The sequence below is a fragment of the Oncorhynchus mykiss genome, unplaced genomic scaffold (genome assembly GCF_057628025.1).
Source record: "Oncorhynchus mykiss isolate SJ-2025 unplaced genomic scaffold, ASM5762802v1 scaffold108, whole genome shotgun sequence".
NCBI classification, from domain to species: domain Eukaryota; kingdom Metazoa; phylum Chordata; class Actinopteri; order Salmoniformes; family Salmonidae; genus Oncorhynchus; species Oncorhynchus mykiss.
The window spans coordinates 70,001-77,500 of record NW_028322107.1 but is presented as its reverse complement, the minus strand read 5'-3'; the positions used below and the strand labels follow the sequence as shown (position 1 = coordinate 77,500).

The 7,500-nt window shown below is 45.8% G+C and overlaps 25 non-coding genes across 25 annotated transcripts; all 25 read right to left on the bottom strand.

The window, feature by feature from the left end:
• Positions 1–62: 62 nt before the first annotated feature.
• LOC149969914 (5S ribosomal RNA) lies at positions 63–181 on the bottom strand. Its single transcript, XR_016494025.1, has one exon. It is a non-coding gene; the product is annotated as a 5S ribosomal RNA (ribosomal RNA).
• Positions 182–358: 177 nt separating this feature from the next.
• LOC149969913 (5S ribosomal RNA) lies at positions 359–477 on the bottom strand. Its single transcript, XR_016494023.1, has one exon. It is a non-coding gene; the product is annotated as a 5S ribosomal RNA (ribosomal RNA).
• Positions 478–654: 177 nt separating this feature from the next.
• Positions 655–773, bottom strand: LOC149969912 (5S ribosomal RNA). The gene has a single exon (XR_016493888.1). It is a non-coding gene; the product is annotated as a 5S ribosomal RNA (ribosomal RNA).
• Positions 774–950: 177 nt separating this feature from the next.
• On the bottom strand, positions 951–1,069 carry LOC149969911 (5S ribosomal RNA). Its single transcript, XR_016494022.1, has one exon. It is a non-coding gene; the product is annotated as a 5S ribosomal RNA (ribosomal RNA).
• Positions 1,070–1,246: 177 nt separating this feature from the next.
• On the bottom strand, positions 1,247–1,365 carry LOC149969910 (5S ribosomal RNA). The gene has a single exon (XR_016493886.1). It is a non-coding gene; the product is annotated as a 5S ribosomal RNA (ribosomal RNA).
• Positions 1,366–1,542: 177 nt separating this feature from the next.
• Positions 1,543–1,661, bottom strand: LOC149969909 (5S ribosomal RNA). Its single transcript, XR_016493885.1, has one exon. It is a non-coding gene; the product is annotated as a 5S ribosomal RNA (ribosomal RNA).
• A 177-nt stretch (positions 1,662–1,838) lies between these two features.
• Positions 1,839–1,957, bottom strand: LOC149969908 (5S ribosomal RNA). The gene has a single exon (XR_016494003.1). It is a non-coding gene; the product is annotated as a 5S ribosomal RNA (ribosomal RNA).
• A 177-nt stretch (positions 1,958–2,134) lies between these two features.
• On the bottom strand, positions 2,135–2,253 carry LOC149969907 (5S ribosomal RNA). Its single transcript, XR_016493884.1, has one exon. It is a non-coding gene; the product is annotated as a 5S ribosomal RNA (ribosomal RNA).
• A 177-nt stretch (positions 2,254–2,430) lies between these two features.
• On the bottom strand, positions 2,431–2,549 carry LOC149969906 (5S ribosomal RNA). The gene has a single exon (XR_016493883.1). It is a non-coding gene; the product is annotated as a 5S ribosomal RNA (ribosomal RNA).
• A 177-nt stretch (positions 2,550–2,726) lies between these two features.
• On the bottom strand, positions 2,727–2,845 carry LOC149969905 (5S ribosomal RNA). Its single transcript, XR_016494066.1, has one exon. It is a non-coding gene; the product is annotated as a 5S ribosomal RNA (ribosomal RNA).
• A 177-nt stretch (positions 2,846–3,022) lies between these two features.
• On the bottom strand, positions 3,023–3,141 carry LOC149969904 (5S ribosomal RNA). The gene has a single exon (XR_016493882.1). It is a non-coding gene; the product is annotated as a 5S ribosomal RNA (ribosomal RNA).
• Positions 3,142–3,318: 177 nt separating this feature from the next.
• On the bottom strand, positions 3,319–3,437 carry LOC149969903 (5S ribosomal RNA). Its single transcript, XR_016494020.1, has one exon. It is a non-coding gene; the product is annotated as a 5S ribosomal RNA (ribosomal RNA).
• Positions 3,438–3,614: 177 nt separating this feature from the next.
• LOC149969902 (5S ribosomal RNA) lies at positions 3,615–3,733 on the bottom strand. The gene has a single exon (XR_016493881.1). It is a non-coding gene; the product is annotated as a 5S ribosomal RNA (ribosomal RNA).
• Positions 3,734–3,910: 177 nt separating this feature from the next.
• Positions 3,911–4,029, bottom strand: LOC149969901 (5S ribosomal RNA). The gene has a single exon (XR_016493880.1). It is a non-coding gene; the product is annotated as a 5S ribosomal RNA (ribosomal RNA).
• Positions 4,030–4,206: 177 nt separating this feature from the next.
• LOC149969900 (5S ribosomal RNA) lies at positions 4,207–4,325 on the bottom strand. Its single transcript, XR_016494041.1, has one exon. It is a non-coding gene; the product is annotated as a 5S ribosomal RNA (ribosomal RNA).
• Positions 4,326–4,502: 177 nt separating this feature from the next.
• On the bottom strand, positions 4,503–4,621 carry LOC149969899 (5S ribosomal RNA). The gene has a single exon (XR_016493879.1). It is a non-coding gene; the product is annotated as a 5S ribosomal RNA (ribosomal RNA).
• A 177-nt stretch (positions 4,622–4,798) lies between these two features.
• On the bottom strand, positions 4,799–4,917 carry LOC149969898 (5S ribosomal RNA). The gene has a single exon (XR_016493878.1). It is a non-coding gene; the product is annotated as a 5S ribosomal RNA (ribosomal RNA).
• Positions 4,918–5,094: 177 nt separating this feature from the next.
• LOC149969897 (5S ribosomal RNA) lies at positions 5,095–5,213 on the bottom strand. The gene has a single exon (XR_016494065.1). It is a non-coding gene; the product is annotated as a 5S ribosomal RNA (ribosomal RNA).
• Positions 5,214–5,390: 177 nt separating this feature from the next.
• On the bottom strand, positions 5,391–5,509 carry LOC149969896 (5S ribosomal RNA). Its single transcript, XR_016493877.1, has one exon. It is a non-coding gene; the product is annotated as a 5S ribosomal RNA (ribosomal RNA).
• Positions 5,510–5,769: 260 nt separating this feature from the next.
• On the bottom strand, positions 5,770–5,888 carry LOC149969895 (5S ribosomal RNA). Its single transcript, XR_016494019.1, has one exon. It is a non-coding gene; the product is annotated as a 5S ribosomal RNA (ribosomal RNA).
• A 177-nt stretch (positions 5,889–6,065) lies between these two features.
• On the bottom strand, positions 6,066–6,184 carry LOC149969894 (5S ribosomal RNA). Its single transcript, XR_016493979.1, has one exon. It is a non-coding gene; the product is annotated as a 5S ribosomal RNA (ribosomal RNA).
• A 177-nt stretch (positions 6,185–6,361) lies between these two features.
• Positions 6,362–6,480, bottom strand: LOC149969893 (5S ribosomal RNA). Its single transcript, XR_016494018.1, has one exon. It is a non-coding gene; the product is annotated as a 5S ribosomal RNA (ribosomal RNA).
• A 177-nt stretch (positions 6,481–6,657) lies between these two features.
• Positions 6,658–6,776, bottom strand: LOC149969892 (5S ribosomal RNA). The gene has a single exon (XR_016494017.1). It is a non-coding gene; the product is annotated as a 5S ribosomal RNA (ribosomal RNA).
• A 177-nt stretch (positions 6,777–6,953) lies between these two features.
• LOC149969891 (5S ribosomal RNA) lies at positions 6,954–7,072 on the bottom strand. The gene has a single exon (XR_016493875.1). It is a non-coding gene; the product is annotated as a 5S ribosomal RNA (ribosomal RNA).
• A 177-nt stretch (positions 7,073–7,249) lies between these two features.
• On the bottom strand, positions 7,250–7,368 carry LOC149969890 (5S ribosomal RNA). Its single transcript, XR_016493874.1, has one exon. It is a non-coding gene; the product is annotated as a 5S ribosomal RNA (ribosomal RNA).
• Between the last annotated feature and the right edge of the window lie 132 nt (positions 7,369–7,500).

Below are 7,500 nucleotides of genomic sequence, written 5' to 3'. Positions count from 1 at the left end.
ATATTTCAGCCTTGTGGGAAAAAACGGACAAAGAGTTGAAATTCCACAAGGCAGTGACAAAAAGCTTACAGCACCTGGTATTCCCAGGCGGTCTCCCATCCAAGTACTAACCAGGCCCGACCCTACTTAGCTTCCGAGATCGGACGAGATCAGGCGTACTCAGGCCGGTGTGGCCGTAAGCGAAAGGCAATCTCAAAAAGTGGATGAAATTGCATATACTGTAGCCATAATTTGTAGCACAGATTGTTGGATGAAATACAAACTAACCTTGCTTACTTATTTCAAAGCGAGGGCACATATTTCAGCCTTGTGGGAAAAAACGGACAAAAAGTTGAAATTCCACAAGGCAGTGACAAAAAGCTTACAGCACCTGGTATTCCCAGGCGGTCTCCCATCCAAGTACTAACCAGGCCCGACCCTACTTAGCTTCCGAGATCGGACGAGATCAGGCGTACTCAGGCCGGTGTGGCCGTAAGCGAAAGGCAATCTCAAAAAGTGGATGAAATTGCATATACTGTAGCCATAATTTGTAGCACAGATTGTTGGATGAAATACAAACTAACCTTGCTTACTTATTTCAAAGCGAGGGCACATATTTCAGCCTTGTGGGAAAAAACGGACAAAGAGTTGAAATTCCACAAGGCAGTGACAAAAAGCTTACAGCACCTGGTATTCCCAGGCGGTCTCCCATCCAAGTACTAACCAGGCCCGACCCTGCTTAGCTTCCGAGATCGGACGAGATCAGGCGTACTCAGGCCGGTGTGGCCGTAAGCAAAAGGCAATCTCAAAAAGTGGATGAAATTGCATATACTGTAGCCATAATTTGTAGCACAGATTGTTGGATGAAATACAAACTAACCTTGCTTACTTATTTCAAAGCGAGGGCACATATTTCAGCCTTGTGGGAAAAAACGGACAAAGAGTTGAAATTCCACAAGGCAGTGACAAAAAGCTTACAGCACCTGGTATTCCCAGGCGGTCTCCCATCCAAGTACTAACCAGGCCCGACCCTACTTAGCTTCCGAGATCGGACGAGATCAGGCGTACTCAGGCCGGTGTGGCCGTAAGCGAAAGGCAATCTCAAAAAGTGGATGAAATTGCATATACTGTAGCCATAATTTGTAGCACAGATTGTTGGATGAAATACAAACTAACCTTGCTTACTTATTTCAAAGCGAGGGCACATATTTCAGCCTTGTGGGAAAAAACGGACAAAGAGTTGAAATTCCACAAGGCAGTGACAAAAAGCTTACAGCACCTGGTATTCCCAGGCGGTCTCCCATCCAAGTACTAACCAGGCCCGACCCTGCTTAGCTTCCGAGATCGGACGAGATCAGGCGTACTCAGGCCGGTGTGGCCGTAAGCGAAAGGCAATCTCAAAAAGTGGATGAAATTGCATATACTGTAGCCATAATTTGTAGCACAGATTGTTGGATGAAATACAAACTAACCTTGCTTACTTATTTCAAAGCGAGGGCACATATTTCAGCCTTGTGGGAAAAAACGGACAAAGAGTTGAAATTCCACAAGGCAGTGACAAAAAGCTTACAGCACCTGGTATTCCCAGGCGGTCTCCCATCCAAGTACTAACCAGGCCCGACCCTGCTTAGCTTCCGAGATCGGACGAGATCAGGCGTACTCAGGCCGGTGTGGCCGTAAGCAAAAGGCAATCTCAAAAAGTGGATGAAATTGCATATACTGTAGCCATAATTTGTAGCACAGATTGTTGGATGAAATACAAACTAACCTTGCTTACTTATTTCAAAGCGAGGGCACATATTTCAGCCTTGTGGGAAAAAACGGACAAAGAGTTGAAATTCCACAAGGCAGTGACAAAAAGCTTACAGCACCTGGTATTCCCAGGAGGTCTCCCATCCAAGTACTAACCAGGCCCGACCCTACTTAGCTTCCGAGATCGGACGAGATCAGGCGTACTCAGGCCGGTGTGGCCGTAAGCGAAAGGCAATCTCAAAAAGTGGATGAAATTGCATATACTGTAGCCATAATTTGTAGCACAGATTGTTGGATGAAATACAAACTAACCTTGCTTACTTATTTCAAAGCGAGGGCACATATTTCAGCCTTGTGGGAAAAAACGGACAAAAAGTTGAAATTCCAAAAGGCAGTGACAAAAAGCTTACAGCACCTGGTATTCCCAGGCGGTCTCCCATCCAAGTACTAACCAGGCCCGACCCTGCTTAGCTTCCGAGATCGGACGAGATCAGGCGTACTCAGGCCGGTGTGGCCGTAAGCCAAAGGCAATCTCAAAAAGTGGATGAAATTGCATATACTGTAGCCATAATTTGTAGCACAGATTGTTGGATGAAATACAAACTAACCTTGCTTACTTATTTCAAAGCGAGGGCACATATTTCAGCCTTGTGGGAAAAAACGGACAAAGAGTTGAAATTCCACAAGGCAGTGACAAAAAGCTTACAGCACCTGGTATTCCCAGGCGGTCTCCCATCCAAGTACTAACCAGGCCCGACCCTGCTTAGCTTCCGAGATCGGACGAGATCAGGCGTACTCAGGCCGGTGTGGCCGTAAGCGAAAGGCAATCTCAAAAAGTGGATGAAATTGCATATACTGTAGCCATAATTTGTAGCACAGATTGTTGGATGAAATACAAACTAACCTTGCTTACTTATTTCAAAGCGAGGGCACATATTTCAGCCTTGTGGGAAAAAACGGACAAAGAGTTGAAATTCCACAAGGCAGTGACAAAAAGCTTACAGCACCTGGTATTCCCAGGCGGTCTCCCATCCAAGTACTAACCAGGCCCGACCCTGCTTAGCTTCCGAGATCGGACAAGATCAGGCGTACTCAGGCCGGTGTGGCCGTAAGCGAAAGGCAATCTCAAAAAGTGGATGAAATTGCATATACTGTAGCCATAATTTGTAGCACAGATTGTTGGATGAAATACAAACTAACCTTGCTTACTTATTTCAAAGCGAGGGCACATATTTCAGCCTTGTGGGAAAAAACGGACAAAGAGTTGAAATTCCACAAGGCAGTGACAAAAAGCTTACAGCACCTGGTATTCCCAGGCGGTCTCCCATCCAAGTACTAACCAGGCCCGACCCTGCTTAGCTTCCGAGATCGGACGAGATCAGGCGTACTCAGGCCGGTGTGGCCGTAAGCAAAAGGCAATCTCAAAAAGTGGATGAAATTGCATATACTGTAGCCATAATTTGTAGCACAGATTGTTGGATGAAATACAAACTAACCTTGCTTACTTATTTCAAAGCGAGGGCACATATTTCAGCCTTGTGGGAAAAAACGGACAAAGAGTTGAAATTCCACAAGGCAGTGACAAAAAGCTTACAGCACCTGGTATTCCCAGGCGGTCTCCCATCCAAGTACTAACCAGGCCCGACCCTACTTAGCTTCCGAGATCGGACGAGATCAGGCGTACTCAGGCCGGTGTGGCCGTAAGCGAAAGGCAATCTCAAAAAGTGGATGAAATTGCATATACTGTAGCCATAATTTGTAGCACAGATTGTTGGATGAAATACAAACTAACCTTGCTTACTTATTTCAAAGCGAGGGCACATATTTCAGCCTTGTGGGAAAAAACGGACAAAGAGTTGAAATTCCACAAGGCAGTGACAAAAAGCTTACAGCACCTGGTATTCCCAGGCGGTCTCCCATCCAAGTACTAACCAGGCCCGACCCTGCTTAGCTTCCGAGATCGGACGAGATCAGGCGTACTCAGGCCGGTGTGGCCGTAAGCGAAAGGCAATCTCAAAAAGTGGATGAAATTGCATATACTGTAGCCATAATTTGTAGCACAGATTGTTGGATGAAATACAAACTAACCTTGCTTACTTATTTCAAAGCGAGGGCACATATTTCAGCCTTGTGGGAAAAAACGGACAAAGAGTTGAAATTCCACAAGGCAGTGACAAAAAGCTTACAGCACCTGGTATTCCCAGGCGGTCTCCCATCCAAGTACTAACCAGGCCCGACCCTGCTTAGCTTCCGAGATCGGACGAGATCAGGCGTACTCAGGCCGGTGTGGCCGTAAGCAAAAGGCAATCTCAAAAAGTGGATGAAATTGCATATACTGTAGCCATAATTTGTAGCACAGATTGTTGGATGAAATACAAACTAACCTTGCTTACTTATTTCAAAGCGAGGGCACATATTTCAGCCTTGTGGGAAAAAACGGACAAAGAGTTGAAATTCCACAAGGCAGTGACAAAAAGCTTACAGCACCTGGTATTCCCAGGAGGTCTCCCATCCAAGTACTAACCAGGCCCGACCCTACTTAGCTTCCGAGATCGGACGAGATCAGGAGTACTCAGGCCGGTGTGGCCGTAAGCGAAAGGCAATCTCAAAAAGTGGATGAAATTGCATATACTGTAGCCATAATTTGTAGCACAGATTGTTGGATGAAATACAAACTAACCTTGCTTACTTATTTCAAAGCGAGGGCACATATTTCAGCCTTGTGGGAAAAAACGGACAAAAAGTTGAAATTCCAAAAGGCAGTGACAAAAAGCTTACAGCACCTGGTATTCCCAGGCGGTCTCCCATCCAAGTACTAACCAGGCCCGACCCTGCTTAGCTTCCGAGATCGGACGAGATCAGGCGTACTCAGGCCGGTGTGGCCGTAAGCCAAAGGCAATCTCAAAAAGTGGATGAAATTGCATATACTGTAGCCATAATTTGTAGCACAGATTGTTGGATGAAATACAAACTAACCTTGCTTACTTATTTCAAAGCGAGGGCACATATTTCAGCCTTGTGGGAAAAAACGGACAAAGAGTTGAAATTCCACAAGGCAGTGACAAAAAGCTTACAGCACCTGGTATTCCCAGGCGGTCTCCCATCCAAGTACTAACCAGGCCCGACCCTGCTTAGCTTCCGAGATCGGACGAGATCAGGCGTACTCAGGCCGGTGTGGCCGTAAGCGAAAGGCAATCTCAAAAAGTGGATGAAATTGCATATACTGTAGCCATAATTTGTAGCACAGATTGTTGGATGAAATACAAACTAACCTTGCTTACTTATTTCAAAGCGAGGGCACATATTTCAGCCTTGTGGGAAAAAACGGACAAAGAGTTGAAATTCCACAAGGCAGTGACAAAAAGCTTACAGCACCTGGTATTCCCAGGCGGTCTCCCATCCAAGTACTAACCAGGCCCGACCCTGCTTAGCTTCCGAGATCGGACAAGATCAGGCGTACTCAGGCCGGTGTGGCCGTAAGCGAAAGGCAATCTCAAAAAGTGGATGAAATTGCATATACTGTAGCCATAATTTGTAGCACAGATTGTTGGATGAAATACAAACTAACCTTGCTTACTTATTTCAAAGCGAGGGCACATATTTCAGCCTTGTGGGAAAAAACGGACAAAGAGTTGAAATTCCACAAGGCAGTGACAAAAAGCTTACAGCACCTGGTATTCCCAGGCGGTCTCCCATCCAAGTACTAACCAGGCCCGACCCTGCTTAGCTTCCGAGATCGGACGAGATCAGGCGTACTCAGGCCGGTGTGGCCGTAAGCAAGAAACTATCTCTTGGTGCACTATGTAAAGTCAAAGTGAGCCTGATTAACAGCTGTTGCATTTCCACCATTTAGATAAGCATCTTTGTGTCACTCAAAAAGTGGAAGAAATTGCATATACTGTAGCCATAATTTGTAGCACAGATTGTTGGATGAAATACAAACTAACCTTGCTTACTTATTTCAAAGCGAGGGCACATATTTCAGCCTTGTGGGAAAAAACGGACAAAGAGTTGAAATTCCACAAGGCAGTGACAAAAAGCTTACAGCACCTGGTATTCCCAGGCGGTCTCCCATCCAAGTACTAACCAGGCCCGACCCTACTTAGCTTCCGAGATCGGACGAGATCAGGCGTACTCAGGCCGGTGTGGCCGTAAGCGAAAGGCAATCTCAAAAAGTGGATGAAATTGCATATACTGTAGCCATAATTTGTAGCACAGATTGTTGGATGAAATACAAACTAACCTTGCTTACTTATTTCAAAGCGAGGGCACATATTTCAGCCTTGTGGGAAAAAACGGACAAAGAGTTGAAATTCCACAAGGCAGTGACAAAAAGCTTACAGCACCTGGTATTCCCAGGCGGTCTCCCATCCAAGTACTAACCAGGCCCGACCCTGCTTAGCTTCCGAGATCGGACGAGATCAGGCGTACTCAGGCCGGTGTGGCTGTAAGCAAAAGGCAATCTCAAAAAGTGGATGAAATTGCATATACTGTAGCCATAATTTGTAGCACAGATTGTTGGATGAAATACAAACTAACCTTGCTTACTTATTTCAAAGCGAGGGCACATATTTCAGCCTTGTGGGAAAAAACGGACAAAGAGTTGAAATTCCACAAGGCAGTGACAAAAAGCTTACAGCACCTGGTATTCCCAGGCGGTCTCCCATCCAAGTACTAACCAGGCCCGACCCTACTTAGCTTCCGAGATCGGACGAGATCAGGCGTACTCAGGCCGGTGTGGCCGTAAGCGAAAGGCAATCTCAAAAAGTGGATGAAATTGCATATACTGTAGCCATAATTTGTAGCACAGATTGTTGGATGAAATACAAACTAACCTTGCTTACTTATTTCAAAGCGAGGGCACATATTTCAGCCTTGTGGGAAAAAACGGACAAAGAGTTGAAATTCCACAAGGCAGTGACAAAAAGCTTACAGCACCTGGTATTCCCAGGCGGTCTCCCATCCAAGTACTAACCAGGCCCGACCCTACTTAGCTTCCGAGATCGGACGAGATCAGGCGTACTCAGGCCGGTGTGGCCGTAAGCGAAAGGCAATCTCAAAAAGTGGATGAAATTGCATATACTGTAGCCATAATTTGTAGCACAGATTGTTGGATGAAATACAAACTAACCTTGCTTACTTATTTCAAAGCGAGGGCACATATTTCAGCCTTGTGGGAAAAAACGGACAAAGAGTTGAAATTCCACAAGGCAGTGACAAAAAGCTTACAGCACCTGGTATTCCCAGGCGGTCTCCCATCCAAGTACTAACCAGGCCCGACCCTGCTTAGCTTCCGAGATCGGACGAGATCAGGCGTACTCAGGCCGGTGTGGCCGTAAGCGAAAGGCAATCTCAAAAAGTGGATGAAATTGCATATACTGTAGCCATAATTTGTAGCACAGATTGTTGGATGAAATACAAACTAACCTTGCTTACTTATTTCAAAGCGAGGGCACATATTTCAGCCTTGTGGGAAAAAACGGACAAAGAGTTGAAATTCCACAAGGCAGTGACAAAAAGCTTACAGCACCTGGTATTCCCAGGCGGTCTCCCATCCAAGTACTAACCAGGCCCGACCCTGCTTAGCTTCCGAGATCGGACGAGATCAGGCGTACTCAGGCCGGTGTGGCCGTAAGCAAAAGGCAATCTCAAAAAGTGGATGAAATTGCATATACTGTAGCCATAATTTGTAGCACAGATTGTTGGATGAAATACAAACTAACCTTGCTTACTTATTTCAAAGCGAGGGCACATATTTCAGCCTTGTGG